The sequence below is a fragment of the Wyeomyia smithii genome, chromosome 2, assembly GCF_029784165.1.
Source record: "Wyeomyia smithii strain HCP4-BCI-WySm-NY-G18 chromosome 2, ASM2978416v1, whole genome shotgun sequence".
NCBI lineage: Eukaryota > Metazoa > Arthropoda > Insecta > Diptera > Culicidae > Wyeomyia > Wyeomyia smithii.
The window spans coordinates 250,165,373-250,182,803 of NC_073695.1; the positions used below are offsets into that span (position 1 = coordinate 250,165,373).

General features: G+C 34.6%; 1 protein-coding gene across 2 annotated transcripts in view; it reads left to right on the forward strand.

Annotated features, from left to right (window-relative positions):
* The first annotated feature begins 5,867 nt into the window (after positions 1–5,867).
* The window catches only part of LOC129722173 (uncharacterized), a 71,625-nt gene continuing 60,061 nt past the window's right edge, over positions 5,868–17,431 (forward strand). The window contains exons 1-2 of one of the 2 annotated variants that reach the window (XM_055675442.1): positions 5,868–6,111; positions 6,555–6,965. The gene's annotated coding sequence lies outside the window, so the exon portion shown is untranslated. The other variant, XM_055675443.1, reaches the window with a different exon arrangement.

Consider the following 17,431-nt stretch of genomic DNA (forward strand, 5'->3'; position numbering starts at 1 on the left):
GGTGTTTACCTTATTATCTCTCTTATCCGCGTAGTTTCACATTTTGAGGGGCTGCCGACGTTTGGCGGCGTGGTAGCACAAATTGCAGGCAGATGCCCTTAGATGAATCTGGTGAATAGAAAAAAACGAAATTGAGACGATTATGATTACCAAATAGTAACTTCACATTTATACAAAAACAAGTTTCATCTGTTCCGTTCAACTTAGATAATATCGCTCATGCAATTGAAACAAAAATGCGGTCTTATTACGCCTGAAGGTTGTGACCACAAAAGGGACCATTCCTCAAACAGATCAATCTACAAATTTCCTGTTTTGAAACATTCTATATGACAATCTATTTACCCTCCGGATAGTGCTTTATTGGGTAATATTTTTTGACAGTAAATTATATATCGTTGCCCACCAGGAATCTCAAGGACGGTGCGCCTGAAAATGGAGCTCCATCGAGCTCTAATTATAATTTCAAATTACATACCATTCAACGGTTCAAATTTTGTTGCCACTCTAAAAGCTTCATACACCAGAAACGACACAAACAAAAGTGAAGGTTTATTCGGTAACCCGGAAATAAAGAGGAGTGTTGTTTTTATCTGGCGGCATCAATCGAGTATCAGGGCGGAACGAAAGACCTGATCCACCAGTAAGCGACAAACCCCGCAGCTACACAGTGGCCGGATGCGCCCGGTTTGGCTCGAGTCGCATCATTTATCAGTGCGTCAGTCTCGCTCCGAATCGCATAACAATAGCGTCTTCTATTATATCGGCACCGAACGTCATCCTGGCCGTCCGTGTAACAATCGCATCAATTCAATTCCTACGTGCGTGCGCAGTGATAAGACGCGGTGAAAGGGATACCGTAAAAGTTGCCGGATGGCATTCGAGCGCAAACAGTTATGTAACTGCGTTTGCTGCTTACTGGTAGAGATTAAATTTGGGAGAAAAGTTCGGACGCCACACGTAGTGGCACCGCCTAATTTCAGCAGCTTGCGGTGCTTCGTTACCGTCCAGTGCATCCATCCATCCATCCATCGTATGTCGACCAAAGCCCGCGAGTGGCACCGATAAAAAGGTATTTCATTGTAATCGAAAGCGATAGCGAAGAGAAATGTATGTATGCTAATCAGTCTGGGTATGGCCAGGTAGGTGTCGTGTGCTAGGGCCCCATAAGGATTGCATCATTAGCAGACAGCAGGGTTTGGCTATGCAATTTATGGCACTTCGTGGATCATGATGCATGCTGATGTTTGTTATGCCTGCTAGGTTCGTCAAAGTTGAACGAATGTTTACTCATTTTATCGGACCCATTTTTTGCACATTAAATTGAAGTGTGTTTTCGAACGACGTATTTGAATATTCCATTCAGCGTTCAACATATAAAATCGTGTGTAATATGTAATAATCAATATCAGTATCAACCTAATTGCATATGGAATCACGTTCTAGTTTTTATTTTCGCAATATTATACCCGCAGGGGGTTCCACCTTTTCGATATAATCACCGACAAGAAATCTTGTTCAATGGCAGGTGAACAATCGCATAAGCAACGCCCCATACTAAGGTATTGAAATTAGTTAGTCATTCTTCCAAAGGCATTAATTTAGAATGATGCACAACTATGGCGTAATCTTTTTTAAGTTCCAGTGTAAACTGAATCCATGTGCGAATCAAGTTGAAATCAAGATAAATTCGTGCAAAAAATAAGCCAAACATGGATAAATTGAACGAAACCAGTTTTTAGAAAAAGATGGAAAACTTTAAAAATTAGCCTGAGATTCAATTGAACTGGTACTATGCGAAATTGAGCTCAAACTAACATTTTTTTCCTGAAGGTAAATTTAAGGAAAGCATATTTTCTCGGGACGAAAACGAGACGGTTGGGTAGATTAATTTTTGAAAAATTTCATGAACTAAAAAATATAAATACTGGCAGTAACTTTTCTTCCATTTCTGAAAATATTTGCTTCGCAACTGTCACGAACTTTGTGTTTATTGATTATTTCAATGCAAAGCTTTCATTGAAAATGATTCAAAAAGTTCCCTAAAAACCCTAAAATCGAACTTCGGGAAGTCGTGCATCAACGCGGCCAAAGTGTCCTTTTTTGATCCTTAGGAAGCATGCATAAATGACGTAGCTTTTCTTAGGTTTTTTTGACCCCCTCCTCCGCCATCGTAGCATTTCGTCACAAAGTCAGACCCCCCTCTAGATAATGACGTAGCTTTATAACACCCCCCCCCCTGATATTTTTTTTTGCAAATTTCACTATAAAAAAGACATTGTATCATAGATGATTAAGAAAGGACAAGAAACCAATAAAAATAACCCTAAACAGAAAAAAAACATTAATAAAAAAGAATAATTAGGAAAAATCAAATTTTTTTTTCTTAGTTTATATTTGCTACGTAGCCTGGCCTGACCCCCCACCTTCCCCCTTGTCACATTTCGTCACAAAACTGCAAACCCACCCTCCCCCCTAGAATGCTACGTCATTGATGGATGTTCCCTTAAAAAAAAAAGAGAACATGTAGGATAAATGCACCAGTTTTGGCCATGGCATGTTATGTAAGAAAGATACCGGATATTGTACCTTCGAAAATTATGTAACGGAATCATTCCAAAGGAGAAATCAGTTGATTCCGTCTATATCCGGCACTACGAATCAGTTTAAATATTGAAACCATGCTGTTTTGTTTGAATATTTTCCAAATCAAAAAAATTGTCTTGGTTCCTATTTTGGCCATAGCATTCCTATATTGGCCACTTGGAGTTCGTATTTTGACTAATTTGCGGAGATTATGAAATCACACGTATAACTCGACTATGATCTGGTTGACAATGCTTTTGTCCCTTAAAAAATATACCTACACTATGAAACAATTTTGAGAAAACATTTTTTCAGTAAATTTTAACATTTTTAGTTCCATTTTCTCCAAGTTTGAAAAAGCATTGATGTTCCGCTAAGATTGTGTAAATACTATCTACAACTTTACCGAAAACATCACTTAAATTTAACAAACCATTTTGGCTCAGATAAAAGATTTTTTTTTTGAAAATTCAAACATTTTATTTTCATTTCTTTGTTTAGCTATTATCTTTTGTAGTTTTTATGAAAAATTGGATTTTTGAAAAAAAAAGCTTTTTTAAATAATTGAGTTTGATTTTTTTTTACAATTTTTCTGAAAAACAAATATTTTTTCTATATATATAATAATTTCAGGAGACCAAACTTTTGTTTTTAATTTTTTATTTACCTTTTTGAAAAGGTCCATCGCAATAAAATACCAATAGTACAAAATGACACCCTTAGTAGCAAAATTTCAGCCAAATTACAAATAACAATTAAAGAAAAATCTTAAATTTAATACATTCATCTTTTTCTGTTACTTACGGTTACCAAGAAAGGAAAACCTAATCGCTACTCTTTTTTGATTGTTGCCTACTTATCTCGCTGCCTTGCGGCCGTCTTTGTTTCCCATGCAAAACAAGGTGTCTGGTATCAGAACTTTATTCCGATGAAAGAATGTCGGGCAAATATAATATTTCAAACCATTCAACGGAAGGTTGCATCGAATGTCTATCTGTGGGACTGGAATTTTGTGACGCGGTTGAGCTGAAATTTTGCATGGGGGCTTTTTTTCGAGATGACGAAACTATTGAACTCTAGCGCTAAACGAAATTCGAAAAGGGATTTTCATTAGCACCCTACCACTTAAACTATACGATATAAAATAATTCGAATGTTGTTCTTGAATCTAACATTGACTGAACTACGCGACGCTTTAATTAAAAAGTATGTGCGTTGCATAGTATGCGGTATCACTAATGATAGCAGGAAAACACTCTCCACTTCAACACTCTGAGTAATAAGAGCGCTTTCTGCTTAATAATAGTCATTGATTTAGGTCTCTCAACCAGCCTCTCTCTTTCTTAAATATTCTCCTCTCTCAGTAAAAAATTTTGGCTACGCCACTGGTGTGGTTTCATACAGAACTACATATGTATACCGCTGGAATGAACCTAGAATTAGAAAAAATTGGCTGAACAAAAACAAATTTATCGGAAATTTATTTGAAATGAATTCCACCTGAGTCGAAATTCAGAGATAATAATAAAATAATTCAACTAATTGAGCAAAACTAGAGCTTTGTACCTAAACTGATATGAAAATATAATACAATTGCAGTAGGCTTTGAACTAAAAAAAACATAAAACTGAATATGAACGAAAATGCAGACGAAATTTAACTATACAGGTCGGACTCGATTATATAGAGACTCCATTATATATTGACTCGATTATTTATAGAAGTAAAAAACTTTTTTTCTTGAATTTCAAATATGACTTATCTAGAGCTAGTAAGTCACACTAGTATAGTAAGAGAATATCTACAAAATACGTAACGCTTGATAAAAAGGGGCAAAAATAGGAAAAAATTAAAAAAAAATAAATTTTGAAAATTGTTCAAAATAAATGAAATGTAAAATAAACTAAAAATACCTAAACAAAAATACCTGAACAAAAATGATTTCAAAAATAAAAAAAATGAAAAAAAAATATTTTTTTTTTAAATTTGAGAAATTTAATACAAATAAGTTGACAACTCTACATATACTTTTAAATTTTTTTTAAATAATTTTTCTTTACGTTTGACTGCAATTACATCAGGAATAACTACAAGATATGTATTTTTTTGTAAGAAATGTGTTTTCTGACTTTTAGGGGGATGAATCGAAAATAAAATTCTTCTTATTCATTCGAAAACAACAAATCATTTATGAAAATTAAACATAAAACATTTTTTTTCTCTGATTCGATTATATATAAAATTCGATTATATATAGTGAAAAAAAATCGGAGCCTACATATAATCGAGTCCGACCTGTATTTGGATAAACCTTCGATACAGGTAAAATCAAACAGGTGAACTAAAATTAAATCCTGTGTTTAAATCAGATTGAAAATAAAAATGAATTTTATACTAAAACATATAGGAATAAGTGTAAAATTGAGCTAGAATTGGATAAATGGAGCTAAGCTATATTTAGCAAACATGAAGCTAAAATTAATTTACAACCAGGTTAAGACTGCACTAAACATTAACCGAGATTGAGTTGGAATTAAGGTAAAATTGTGCTGAAAATCAACCAAACATGAACTGAGTTTTGCTTTGAGTTCAACGGATACTAACGCTAAAATAGTGAATGTGAACGTAATTCAGGTAAATTCGAGTTGAAACAAAAATAAATTCGTGCCTGTCATGATTTGAGATTCAGTTGATATTGAACTAAAATTAAGACACGAATAAATTAAAAGCAAACTGAGTTACGACTAAGAATTATAATTTTGAAACTAGGTGAAAATTTCGAGAATTGAGACAAAATCAAAATAAAACTAAGCTCAACTGTGACTGAAAGTTATGCCAAATCTGACACACAATTAGGCTTTCAAAAAATTTCGTCGTTCTCATTTTAAGCGTATTGAATGCCAAACAATAACTTTTATGATAATTCCCAATTACTATGTAGAAATCTTCGGAAGCAACCTAAATTGACCGGGAACACGAAAACAATGGCTTATCTTGTATTATTATTTACCTCAATAGTTAAAAACCAACTTAGTAAAACTCTCTCTCGCATTGAGTTTTAAACATTTGGTTCGCTTCCCCGGTATGACAACCGCAGAGTAAACGTTCGCTTAGCGTATTTTCCTACATCCACCGGTGTGGCGGGCGCTCGACTCAACATATCCACACGCAGTTGTTGTAACGAAGCCTTCAGCCTCAGTGCTCTGCACTATCGCTTCGTTTCATGGCCAAGCCAGGCGGACCTCTCTCTCTCACTCTGTCGATCTCCGCCGTTCAAAGCAACTGGTGCTGGTTCGCTTTGGGATTGTCGGTTGGAGCCGCGCGTGCTCCCGCAACAGTTTACATTCGTCGCTCGCACGGTGGAGACATACCATCCAGTGTTGTGTTTGTTGCTGAAGCAGCGCGTGGTTATCAGTCTGGTTCGACCCAGCAGCTTGGCTAGGCTAGGAGGCCCTGCATGATTGCTTACTACAAGTCAGTGGACGACGAAGAGTTTTCCTCCACCAACGGCTATCTCTCTTGCAGGTGGGCGGCGTACCTTTTCAGCTGAAAGGAAAGCGGATTTTCTGTTGGCTTTTTCCTGATCTCTAGTTGGTAGTGAACGCCAACTGATTGATTTATTTTTCGTGCGTTTCATTTTGTGCGTGTTATTTTATTTGTGTGGAAAGCTAACAGAAATTCACCGCAACAGTAGCAGTTTTTTTTAATTCAGAGATTTCCATTGAAGTTAAGTTAAACCGAGTGCGGCTTAATAAATGTGAAACTGAAACAGGCGTGTAATCGGAATGGTCAAATCGCGGTGTGAATTGTGTAGAAAATTTTATTTCTCCACCAATTGCGCTTGTGCGCGTCCGGGCGGTGTAAAATCACAGCTTTCGGAATTATTTTTCATGTGATTTTCAACGCGCGATACGCAAGAAAGGCCCCCGAAGCGTATGCTTATTGTTTGTCTCTTTTCTTTGGTGCAGGTTTTGTTGTTGCTTAAAATCGAAAGCCAGTGAAGTTTTCCCCCAAAACAGTTTTAACTAACCGATCAATGGATTTGCTTTCAAGATTGGTGAAGTGTTGAAAGAGTGTTTTGTTGGTGCATCATCAAACAAAAAAAAACAAAAATAGTGTGGCGTGAGAAAATTTTGACCCAAGGGTGATTTCGTGATTGTTTTGCCAAGTGGAAAATTGGCCTACACCGGGCGGCGGAGAGAGGCGCGGCGTAGCTGTTGTTTTGTTTTTCTTCTATACCAAAGAACGGACAGCGCGAATGTTTGGGCCAGCGTTTGGCAAGCAGAGCGTCATTTCGATAATACGGTGCTGAAGACGACAAACGGCGAACGCTGGTGGAATAAATAAACAATACAATCGCAGTGTAAAATTTTTTGCCGGTAAGTGTTTTGTAATTCTAGATTGGCGACTCACTTGTCGTGAGGAAACACTCGGCTTGGATGAATAAATTCATCTAGGTCAAGACATTTTTATCTGACAAAACTGTTGTGAGCTGTTTGGCAAAGCGGTACCTTGGTATTTTATTTCTATAAAAATGTTTCAATTATTTCGGAAAAATCGGCGAACTATTCGGTACACAGTGTGACATTACTGAAACGAAAATGTATATTAGATTGTTCGTATGCTATCTGTTATAAATTACACATTTATGTCGATTGGTTCTGTAGAATATACGTCACTACTTTATATACCCAGTTCAATCCTCAGATGGTCTCGAGGTACGATGCTGGCCTATTAAGCCAGTCAGTAAGATCGTAGCGCTAGCCCTGCAATTCTCCTGTACACTAAACAGTCGGCTGCGAAGTCTGTGTGTAAAAAAAACGAGCTCCGAATCGGAATGTAGCACCTTTGCTTCGCTTTGCCTTTGGTTGCTTTGATTTAGAAGAGGCACAAATCTATGAAATGGGCTGGGCACATGAAAAGTAAACATTTGAAAATTTTCTTTGTTCTCGAGTACTTTTTTCTCAATTTATCAAATTTGTATCTATTTTTTGTTTCTCCTAAATCATAGGTATAGAAAGCTTACTTAAATTATTTTACTATCATTTTTTTCAGTTTTTGTACCGGTCAAGAAAATTTAAAAATGTTTGATGAGAAAAAATGAATTTTAAACTTTTTTAATCTTCAATTTTTTTGTTTTCAAAATAGCACAGTTTGCAGCCGAGTGAAAAATTCTGAAAACAAGTACCTCAGAATTTGTGGAGAGTACTTTGAATTAGCAAAAATATTATCAGAATGGCCTATAATTTCCAGTGTGTTTACTATTACAAACGTTACAAACTTTTCAGTGTGTTTTCTATCATTAAAAATATTTAAATCAAAGAATTTTCCCTGAATTTAATTCAATATATTATCTTAGCTGTTGATGGAATGTATTTACATGCACTACACTTTCGATCTTCTTCAGTTTTTTATTCTATCACTTTCACTTATTCGCATTACGCAGATACGTATTTCTGCGTAATCGTAATTTTCTTCAATACTTAGATGGACTGTTGAATATAATAATTTTTGACTGTTGATAGATTATATATTATGCAATGCATTTTATATCTTCTTCACTTCAAATTAATTTTTTTCTTAAAGTTTTTTTCAGTGCTTAAGTGGTTGTTTTGTAAGAATCTAATGTATTCATTTTGATCACTCACTTCACACTTAATTCTATCACTTTCGACATGTGTAAATGCGGTATGTCATTCACTTTAGCTATAATTTTAAAAATCTTCAGTGCTAATTGACACTGAATCTTTCACTATCTTTGCATTCAGAAGACGTTACTCTAAAAATGTAGAGTTTGAAAATCGAACAATTAGGTTGGAACCTACCGTGGAAAACTGAGAAAATCAGGTTTCCATTAAAATGCGTAGGTACTTTGATGAATTCAAAAACGTTTTTCTCAAAATGTTCGCATGCTAAAATAAATAAACAATCGCGTATGGATTCAGGAGAACTTATTTCAAAAATGTAGTCCCCGTAATGTGGTCCTCGGGGTCCGTTCTGTGGTTAGCGATGTCGGTAGGCTCTCCCACACACGGTTGGTGATGTCGGGTTCGATTTCTGATCAGGTCGAGGATGTTTTCGAGCTAAAAATTTTCTCGGCTCAGTACTGGGGCACGGTGTATCGTTGTACTTATCCTACAACATGCAAAATGTGCCGAAAACAATATCAATAACGAATTCTCTCTACTAATCTAGTTGATCGAGACCACTATAAGTCCTCCAGGCTAGCGCGTGCGATATTGTTTATATTGTTTATGTTTGTTTCAACAATGTAGAGCTAAAAACTTAAAGAACGATTATGTTATTAGAATTTTCATGAAAATATGTAGTTTTGTGATTATGTTCTGAAATAATTTGGAAACTCCAAAATTCACTCTTACATACCATATGACTTGATACATGGAGCAATTGATACGTATGAAAATTCCCAGCGTTTGCTCAATCTGTTCGGAAAATCTCACGAAACGAGGAGGAATCCAGAGGGGTGGCACCTTTACCAAAACTTAGAGCAACTATTCCCCTTGAATAATATTTCAAGTATTCCCGATTCGGCCGTGGCAGGGCTGAGAGCTGTCATTTTCAGCAAAAAAAAAACATGATGCAACAACATTGCCGGAATTTCAGTCAGGTTGAACCGAGATTTACGAAAAAATGTGATAGCTGTCATTTTCTAACCAAGCATTCTTTTTCAAGCTAATCGGATTTAAAAGAATGAGGGGAGGGGATTCAAAAGAGGTAAAGGGAGTAAATACCCTGGGCCCTTCGGCAAAGGGCCCACCCTGATCATGTAGTATGGATCAACCACTCCAACCGCTTGGAGCTTAAGTAACACGAAAAGCGAAAAATAAAATTATCCCGGAGCTTAAACTGGAAAAAAAGAAATATTAACCATCCCTGTGAATTTTCTATGGTTTCTTCAATTGTACTGAAACCCTTGGCGTTTGTTCGTTTAGTTTGCATAATATCAGATTTTTGTGAAGGGTTAAGTGGGGTAGAAAACCCTCCAAAATTTTGTATTGATGTTATCCAATCGAACGTGAATTTCCACGGTTTGTTTATCTACGAGATAACTTGAACATATGAATATTTTGGAAAAGGAGTTAGTGGGGTAAAAAGGTACCCTATAGTTTAGTGTCCAGAAACTGTTAAAATCATAATGTTGCTATATCTTTGAGTAGAGTGCGTCGATTTTTTGGCAATTCACACATTCTTATTTTTTAAAGAAATCATGTGAAAGTTATGTATTACATGTATAAATTACGAAAATTTGAGATGTGATTAATTTTATGGGCTCTCCCAGCCGAATTCGAACATACGACGACTCTAACTAAGACTAAGACCGTACTTTGAGACCAGTTGGGAGATTATTTGCACAACCTAGCATAGCCAACATTTTAAATCTTTCCAGTGGTACAAAACGGAATTACTCCTCGGACAGCAAGTTCAATTGATTGCCAAAAAGAACGAATTGTTTAGATTTAGGACCTAAGTAGTTTTGTTGACAAGAGATGCAAACATGCAAATTTCTTATTGTCGACAGCAACTCTTGATAACTTGATAACTGATTGTAATTGTATTCTATTTATAGAATATCCATTTTCAGAAAAACGATTAAAAAAGTTATAGGGTATTTATTCCATTATTTTTCTCATTAAGCCGATTTTTTTTTTTTTTTTTTAAAGGGGGGATTTGTTAGTAGCTTAAGTATTTATGATAAATATTAGTAAATAATGAGTATGTGTGTCCAATCACAAATGGTGACTTCTCAACACTGTTAGAAATTTGTAATTTTAATTGTTAGGATTTGTTTGCTTTCGCAATTAGGACTTATCATTCGTAGGGATTTAAACCTACTTGTCAGAAAAGGGGAAGTAAACTTACAACTAACTTAATTGCTAACTTATTGGCTATAAAGAGAGCTTATCGTAGCAATTGAGGATTGCAACGATTTTTGTCGAAAATTGTTAATAATTTTATTTGACATAGCTTCTAATGGTTCAACACCAGTAAGTCTATGTAATTCGAGTGTACCAAACCAAGGAGGACGCTTCAAAATCATTTTCAGAATTTTATTCTGACTCCTTTGGAGCGTTTTCTTCCTTGTTGAACAGCAACTTGACCAGATCGGTACAGCATAAAGCATTGCTGGTCTAAAAATTTGTTTGTAAATCAAAAGTTTGTTCTTTAAACAAAGTTTAGAATTCCTGTTAATGAGAGGATATAAACATCTCGTATATTTGATGCACTTGGCTTGTATACTCTCAATGTGCTCTTTGAAAATAAGTTTTTTATCATAAATTAGTCCCAAGTACTTAACCTTGTCGGACCAACTTAAAATAACCCCATTCATCTTGACAACGTGATTATTGTTTGGCTTGAGGAAAGAAGCCCTAGGCTTATGCGGAAAAATTATCTTTTGAGTTTTAGAAGCATTGGGAGAGATTTTCCACTTTTGCAAGTTGGAAGAAAAAATATCTAAACTTTTCTGCAATCGACTGCATATGACACGAAGACTTTTTCCTTTTACGGAAATGCTTGTGTCATCGCAGAACAATGACTTTGTGCATCCTGGAGGCAAATCAGGAAGATCTGAAGTGAATATGTTGTACAGGACTGGACCCAAGACTGAACCTTGAGGCACACCTGCTCTGACAGGAAATCTATCAGATTTTGAATTCTGATAGACAACCTGCAGAGTTCGATCAGTAAGACAATTTTTCAAATTTTGATTATGAAAATTGGAAATTAAAAGTTGGCAATTTTGCAATCAAACCTTTATGCCAAACACTGTTGAATGCTTTTTCTATGTCTAAAAGAGCAGCTCCAGTGGAATAACCTTCAGATTTGTTAGCTCGTATCATATTAGTAACTCTGAGCAATTTATGAGTTGTGGAAGGCCCATGGCGAAATCCAAACTGTTCATTTGCAAAAATTGAATTTTCGTTGATGTGTGACATCATTCGGTTAAGAATAACTCTCTCAAACAGTTTACTCATTGAAGAAAGCAAACTGATTGGTCGATAACTTGAAACTTCAGCTGGGTTCTTATCCGGTTTTAAAATGGGAGTAATTTTTGCATTTTTCCATAATTTGGGAAAATATGCAATTTTGAAGCAGCAATTGAAAATTTTCACTAAAAATTCCATTGTGCTCTCAGGGAGATGTTTGATTAGTATATTAAAGATTCCATCGTCACCAGGTGCTTTCATATTTTTGAAATTTTTAATAATTGATTTAATCTCATTCAAGTTAGTTTCAATTATTTCTGCAGGTAAAAAATTCTGGGAAGAAATTAAATCAAATTGACGTGTGACTTCATTTTCAATTGGACTCACAAAATTCAAATTTGAGTTATGAACACTCTCAAACTGCTGAGCAAGTCTTTGAGCCTTTTGTTCATTGGATACAAGAAAACGTTCACCATCTTTTAAAACTGAATAAGGCTTTGAAGGTTTCTTAAGAATCTTCGACAGCTTCCAAAATGGTTTTGAATATGGTTTCAATTTTTCAACTTTAGTCTCAAAATTTTGATTTCTCAGAAGAGTAAATCTATGCTTAATCTCTTTCTGTAAATCTTTATAAATAGTTTTAAAAACAGGGTCACGAGAACGTTGATATTGACGTCTGCGGACATTTTTCAAACGAATTAGAAGTTGAAGATTTTCGTCAATTATTGATGAATCAAATTTCACTTGAGCCTTTGGAACAGAATAATTCCTGGCATCAACAATTGCACATTTTAATGCTTCCAAAGCGGAATCAATATTCACTTCGTTTTGCAAATCAAGCTCATTATTGAAATTTCTCTCAATATGAGTTTTGTATCTTTCCCAATTAGCCTTGTTATAATTAAAAACAGAGCTCATAGGGTTTAAAACTGATTCATGTGATAAAGAAAAAGTTATTGGAAGATGGTCAGAATCAAAGTCAGCATGTGTGATCAAATCATGACATCAATACATGACTTTGATCTGTTAGCACCAAATCAATTGTTGAAGGGTTTCTTACAGAAGAAAAGCATGTAGGACTATTCGGAGACAAAATAGAATAGTATCCTGAAGAACAATCATTGAATAAAATTTTACCATTGGAATTACTTTGAGAATTATTCCATGAACGATGTTTAGCGTTAAAATCGCCGATTATGAAAAATTTCGAACGATTTCTGGTGAGTTTTTGTAAATCACCTTTAAAATAATTTTTGAGCTCGCGTGTGCATTGAAATGGTAAATATGCTGCGGCAATGAATAAAATCCCAAGTTCAGTTTGAACTTCAATTCCCAAAGTTTCAATAACTTTCGTCTCAAGATGGGGAAGAGCACGATGTTTGATTCGGCGATGAATAACAATTGCAACTCCACCGCCGGAACCCTGAATCCTATCATATCTATGAACCACGTAATTGGGATCATATTTTAATTTCATGTTAGGTTTCAAAAATGTTTCAGTAATAATTGCAATATGCACATTATTTACTGTTAAAAAATTAAAAAGCTCATTCTCATTGGCCTTCAATGAGCGAGCATTCCAATTTAATATTTTAATTGTTTTATTTAAAATCATTGCTGAATTTTAAATTAGAAACAATTTTAATAGTAAAATTTGTGCCTATTTGAATGGCTTCAAACATTGATTTTGCCTGCAACATGGCGTTCATAAGATCGAACATTGCCTGTTGCAAAAAAGAAAGTTTACCTGCCGTAATAGGCCCCAGGCAGTTGACATTAGAAAAAATATTTTCGGCAGCAATATTAGCTGGAGTAACAGGTGTACAATTATTTTCTAGCGTGTTTTGCTTACCCATATTAACGGTCATTTTCGAACTACCAACACTAGGCGGTATAATGTTCGAACTACCTGTAACCTGTGCATAAATTAAACGGGTATGCAAAGGAGTAGGTAAACTATGCGTCAGTGGTACGCTTGGAGAATTTTGTTTTGAAGTTGGTTTTAATTGAGAAATTGAATTTTGTTTACCTTGCCTTGCCTTAACAATTGCTAAACGGACTGGGCATTGATAAAAATTTGACATATGGTTGCCGTTACAATTCGCACAGCGAAAATTTTTACTCTCTTTCACAGGACATGTGTCCTTTTTGTGAGAAGAGTCTCCACAATTAAGACATTTTTGGTCCATGTTACAGAATTTGGAACCATGGCCATAACGTTGGCAAGTACGGCATTGGGTGATATGCTTTTCACCTCCGCCATACTTCTTATAAATTTCCCACTTTACACGCACATTATACAAAGCATGTGCTTTTTCAAAAAATTTTAAGTTGTTAACCTCATTGCGGTTAAAATGAATTAAATAATTAACAAGGGAAATTCCAGTTCTCTGACTGTTTTCGCCTCGTGATTTTTGTTTCATTAGAATTACTTGGGTAGGGGCTATGCCAAGTAATTCTGTTAAAGTAAGTTTGATCTCATCAACGGTTTGATCGTTGGTGAGACCTTTCAAGACAACCTTGAACGGCTTGGCGTTCTTGGTGTCATATGTAAAAAATTTGTACATCTTGTCAGTTAAATACTGAACAAGACGATCACGACCCTTTACTGAGTCGGCTAATAAGCGGCATTCACCTCTACGGCCAATTTGATAGGTAACTTTAACGTCAGAAACAAACGTTGCAAGTTCCTTTTTGAATATATTAAATTCAGAAGAAATAGTTACCACAATAGGTGGAACTTTCTCCTTTTTTAAAGATTTTATATTTTGTATAGTTTCATTATTAATAACTTCCATTTCACCAGCTTCTTGCTCAGGCAAAATATCAAAAGGATTGTCACTACAGACACTCGATGTGTCAGAAAGAGATGCCTCTCTTTTCCTCCCCGCAGCGATGCGAGGTTTCTTTTTCCGTCCAGCCATTTCAGGTGATACGAAAAAAGTTAAAACAAATGTTAAATTCAAAAGTAGGTAGTCTTGAGAAAGACTGATGGGAAATAACTTTCAGGTAATCTTTAAAAGACACACTGACAAAACACAAACTTTGAAGCTATAGGCAGTCAAAGACCAGTCCACAAGCAACCCAAAAAACGTCTGATCTGTAGGACAGTTCAAGACGCACTGATCATTAAGCCGATATTCACGAACAATGCATAGACACCCGATCAGAAGGACAAAACAAAAATGGAACAGATGCTGTTAGTTTCCCGATCAGAAATACAAAACAAAAATGTAACAGAGGCTGTTAGTTTGTTATGTGAAAAACCTTTCAGGTTGTGTTTTAATTTTGATCCCGTTAGGTGTTAAAATAACAGAAATCATAACAAAAAATATTCTACTAATATCAAACTCATATCAAACTTTGTTACTAACGTATCAACTTTCTAACAAAAGTAGATAGCACAAAGAACAGTATAATAACAACCATTGTTATAAACAACAGGATTTGATAGAGATGAAAAAATTGTTAGATTTGTGTCAGAACTACTCCATGTCATGATTGGTTATAATAACTCATTCAGATTCAATTTCGTTAACCAAAGTAAATAGGAAAACACAAAATCGTATCAAAATGTGTTATTTGTTGATAGAATTTGGTAATTTTTTAGTTATGCTCTTCTGATCGGGTTGTTATGCGAAACCTATGCGAAAACCTATCAGGCTGTGTTTTCAATTTGATCCCGTTTGGTGTTAAAATAACAGAAATTATAACAAAAAATATTCTACTAGTATCAAACCCATATCAAACTTTGTTAGTACCGTATCAGCTTTCTAACAAAATATGATAGCATATAGAACAGGTTGATAACAACGGCTGTTACTTATAACATGGTTTGATAAAACGAAATATTTGTAGATTTGGTTCAGAACAACTTCATTTCAGGGTTTGTTATGGTATCTTGTTCAGATTAATTAATGATGTCAAAACCCGATCAGAAAGACGAAACAAAAATGTAACAGAGGCGGTTAATTTGTTATGTTAAAAACCTTTCAGATTTTGTTTTAATTTTGATCCCGTTAGGTGTTAAAATAACAGAAATCATAACAAAAAATATTCTACTAATATCAAACCCATATCAAACTTTGTTACTAACGTATGAGCTTTCTAACAAAATTAGATAGCACATAGAACAGTATAATAACAACCATCGTATAAACGAGAGGTTTTGATAGAGACGAAAAAACTGTTAGATTTGTTTCAGAACAACATCATTTCAGGATTTGTTATTATAACTCATTCAGATTCAATTTTGTTATCAAAAGCAAATGGAAAAATACAAAATCGTATCAAAATATGTTATTTGTATCTCCCGTTGATAGAATTTTGTAATTTTTGAGTTATGCTCTTCTGATCGGGAAGCATATGGAAAAATACAAATTCGTATCAAAATATGTTATTTGTATCTCGTGTAGATAGATTTTTGAAATTTTTTAGTTATGATCTTCTAATCGGGTAAACACCAAATTTTCACGAAATCATTGAACAAATTAACAAAATACGCTTACATGCTCTTATGGAATCGCCCAGTATTGGAAATAAAAAAAAAAAAACACACCATTTTTCACAAAGCGTCCATGTTCATCTCAAAACTTAAATCACGTATCCGCTGTAGTTGTTTACGTGCAAAATTGGAAATCTTTGTAACCACTGCAGTGCTGTCGATTTATGTCAATAATTTAACATATTCCGTATTATTTTTTTCGTATTAACAACGCAGTGAAAAAATATGAAAATAAATGCAGTTGAAATTTAGGATTTGTAAAAATTAATCTTATATATTTCTGCTAAGTTAAGCTTGTTTGTGGAAATTCGAGGTGAAAATTTTGAAGATTAAAGTACTCTCAGCGTAGTGAGTGATTTTGTTTAATGATTAAAATAAAAAGTGGTCTGCTAAAGATGAAAACAAACTTTGGTTGGCTGCTGAACGAGTCCCGTTGAAGCCGTATAGAGCAATGCGCGGTTTTTGTTTTCTGAGGTAGGTGATTGGAATAAGTGAGTTTTCGAGTGCAGATGCTCGAATATAATATCAAATTTAGTGCTTTCAAGTGAGTTTTTGAGGATTCTCTTTATGAAAAATCTAAAGTGAACTAAGAAAAATCCATTCCATGGATTAATAGATTGGTTTAACTAGAAAATATGCGTTTTTACTTGTTTTCAATTGTGTTTTCATGTTGTATAAGATGAATATAAGGGCTGAGATGAATAATGGAACAGTTCCCCTACTGTTAAAAAAAGTTACAGCAGTTTTTTTGTTTTTAGCAGACTTTGGACTCGAAATTTTCGAATGGCCGTTTTTCCCCCACTATACTTTTTTCAAAAAATCTAAGATTATGCAGAATGCAGAAATGTTTCATTAGATGAAATAACAAACACTTAAAGCTTTAGAATGCTCAAAAGACGGTCTCCTTATAGAGAAGTGGCGAAAATTACCAAAATGTAGTTTTTGATTTATATTTTCATAATTTATCAATGAAATCTTGATATATATAACAGTTCATGTTGAGAAGCGCCTCCAAAGTTATCTCTCTCAAAAATGAAGGAAAACAGCTTTTCTGAACATTTTGGAATATATGAAATCCTACTAAAGCTGTGCTTATTATATTTGCTTCCTCGAACCGGAAAAGTATTTGATTTCAACCCAGCAGAGTCTGCCGCAGGCCACGTAGAAAATATTCAGAATTTTCCGAATTTTGACCTTCTAAAACATCAAATGTAAGCACGTTTAAGCAAGGCTACTGATAGTAAGCCTGAGAGTCCTGTTTGTGCCTTCAAGAATCAATGTTAAAAGTTTGCGAAAAAATTGCGTTTTTGTTGAAAAAGATGATTAAAATTTTTTTCATTTTTTTGTATGTTTTGAAATTTTGGGTGATTTATCAAAAAAATTTTTTGTATAT